The 2,884-nt window shown below is 44.2% G+C and overlaps 1 long non-coding RNA gene across 1 annotated transcript in view; it reads right to left on the bottom strand.

Annotated features, from left to right (window-relative positions):
- LOC122550566 overlaps positions 1 to 1,554 on the bottom strand; it is a 59,087-nt gene extending 57,533 nt beyond the window's left edge. Inside the window, exon 1 of the long non-coding RNA XR_006311885.1 lies at positions 1,405 to 1,554. This is a non-coding gene — a long non-coding RNA (uncharacterized LOC122550566). The remainder of the gene's footprint in view (positions 1 to 1,404) is intronic.
- Between the last annotated feature and the right edge of the window lie 1,330 nt (positions 1,555 to 2,884).

The following is a 2,884-nucleotide window of genomic DNA, read 5'->3' as shown; positions in this document are numbered from 1 at the left end:
CTGCCAAATTAGTTTAAACCCCCCCGAAGAGTGCTAGCAAACCTACCTCCCAGGATATTGGTGCCCTTCTGGTGCTGGTGCAACCCGTCCTGCTTGTACAGGTCCCACCTTCCCCAGAATGCAGTCCAATTGTCCAGATACCTGAAGCCCTCCCTCCTACACCATCCTTGCAGCCACGTGTTCAACTGCACTCTCTCCCTATTCCTTGCCTCACTGTCACGTGGCACCGGCAACAACCCAGAGATGATGACTCTGTCTGTCCTAGCTTTTAGCTTCCAGCCTAACTCCCTGAGCTCCTGAATGACCTCCCCACCCCTCTTCCTACCTATGTTATTGATGCCAACGTGCACTACGACTTCTGGCTGCACACCCTTCCCCTTAAGGATTCTGAAGACACGGTCCGAGTCATCTCGGACCCTGGCACCTGGGAGGCAACAAACCATCCGAGAGTCTCGCCCATGTCCACAGAACCGCCTGTCCGTCCCTCTAACTAGAGAGTCTCCTATAACTAGCGATCTCCTCCTCTTCCCCTTTCCCTTCTGAGCCTCAGAGCCAGACCTCGTGCCAGAGACCCGGTCACTGCAGCTTACCCCTGCTAAGCCGTACCCCCCAACAGTATCCAAAGCGGTATACTTATTGTTGAGGGGAACGACCACAGGGGGTCCCTGCACTGCCTGCTTCCTCCCCTTCCCACCTCTAACTGTTACCCAGCTACCTCTGTTCTCTGGCGTAACTATGTCCCTGTTCTATCTATCACCCTCTCGAATAATCCTCAGTTCATCCAGCTCCAGTTCCCTAACGTGGTCTGTGAGGAGCTGGAGCTGACTGCATTTCCTGCAGATGAAGTCGGCAGGAGCATCGGTGGTCACCCCTACCTCAAACATCTTGCAGGAGGAACATTCCACTGCCTGCGCTGCCATTACTCTACACTTAGTTACAATATTGTCATGGGTATTTTGTACCAGTAATCATAACTTTTAGCTAAAATTGAACAATTGGTATAATTAGAAAGTCTGTGAATTCATGAATTATGGAAACTAAGGCAACACAGCTAGCTCACATTTTATTCAAGGGCATTATTACAAATTTTCTTATTATCCTTTAACTGCATTCTGCAATACATTTAAGTTACATACAAATTAACATCCAAACCTTTCTGTGGTCATACACTCATACAGCGCTGAAACAGGCCTGTCAGCCTACCATGCCTATGCTGACCAATAAACATCAATTACACTAATCCCATCTATCTGCGTTTGGGTCATAATGTGTAATTTCTTGGCATTTTAAGTGTTGCAAGAGTACCTGCCTCCCCCATTGTCTCAAGCAGCACGTTCCATATTTCTACCACTGTCTGGGTGAAAATTGTTCCTTCAGATCCCCACTATACCGCTTACTCCTCACCGTAAACTTACGCCCTCTGGTATTAGACACATCTGCCATGGGGAAAAGATCCTTAGAATCTACTCTCGTCCATGCCTTTCAATGTTAACAGGAATAAATTCCATTTGCTATTGCTCTGCTCAATCTAGCAGCTGATCAATATCTGACTGTAAACTGAGACTATCCTCCTTACAATCAACAACATTAATATTTATGTCATCTGAAAACTTACTAATTATACCTTCTGCATTCACACCCAGCATCAAGCCTGATGGTACACTGCTGGTCACAGGCTTCCAATGATAAAAACATCCCTCTACTTCACCCCTTTGCCTCCTATTTGCAAATTGATTTTGGATCCAGTTTGCCAACTTGCCCTAGATTGCATTTATGACCTTTTCGATCAGCCTTCCATGAGCCTTACTGAAGTCGAGATAAACCACATCAATTGCACTATTCTCATCAAAAAATGCAAACTAGTCAGACCAGATCTCTCTCTAACAAATCTGTGCTGACTATTCCGGATCAATCCCCATCTTTCCAAGTATTGATTAATCCTATGCCTCAGGATTTTTTTCGATAATTTCCCTACCATTGGCATCAAACTAACTGGTCTGTATTTACCTGGCCTATCCTTGCTGTTCTTGTTGAACATAGCTTTCCACATTAGCTACCCTGCAGGCATCTAGCACTACACTAGTGGCCAATGAAGTATTACATTTACACACCATGGCCCTGGAAATCTCCTCCATTGCCTCCCATAGCTGCCTGAAATACAGCTCATCAGGTCCAGGGGAATTATGCACCCCTACGACCTGATGCCTCCTCTTTATTAATCTAATCATGTTCTAGAAACTCACAATCCCAAATGAAATCCCTGGCTACTATGTCTTTCTCCACTGTTGAATACAGATGAGAATTATTCAATTAGGATTTCACATACGTCCACTGGCCTCACCAAGATGTTGCCCCTTCAGTCTTGAATAGGTTCCACTCTTTCTCCTCCAGATAATTCTCTTACTTTCAATACACTTATGCAAATCCTTGGGGTTTTCCTTGATCCCATCTGCCAAAGATATTTCATGATCTCTTTTTGTCACCCTATTACATTTTTAAACAACACTCTATACTTTTGAGGAGAGTCCCCTGTTTTTTAGTATGTTGTGCATGACGTATGCTTCTTTTTTTTAAATCAACTGTCAATATTCCATGGCATTCTGAATTCCCTGGATTTGCTGTCCTTACCCTTCATTCTCAGAGTAACACATTGGCCTTGACTTCTCATTATACTGCTATACTTTTAAAAGATTCCCATTTTCCAAATATAGACTTACATGCAGGTATCTGCTTCCCAATCTATGCTTACCAGATCCTGTCTAACGAAAATAGCCTCAAGTCCCTCAGCCTTTCCTCGTAAGACCTTCCCCAATTAACATACTTAACTTCTACACTGTCCTTATCTCTTTCCATAAGGATTTTGAAACTCCTAGAATTATGGTCA

The sequence above is a fragment of the Chiloscyllium plagiosum genome, chromosome 6 (assembly GCF_004010195.1).
Source record: "Chiloscyllium plagiosum isolate BGI_BamShark_2017 chromosome 6, ASM401019v2, whole genome shotgun sequence".
In the NCBI taxonomy this organism is placed as follows: Eukaryota; Metazoa; Chordata; class Chondrichthyes; order Orectolobiformes; family Hemiscylliidae; genus Chiloscyllium; species Chiloscyllium plagiosum.
This window is presented reverse-complemented; position numbering and strand designations above follow the sequence as displayed.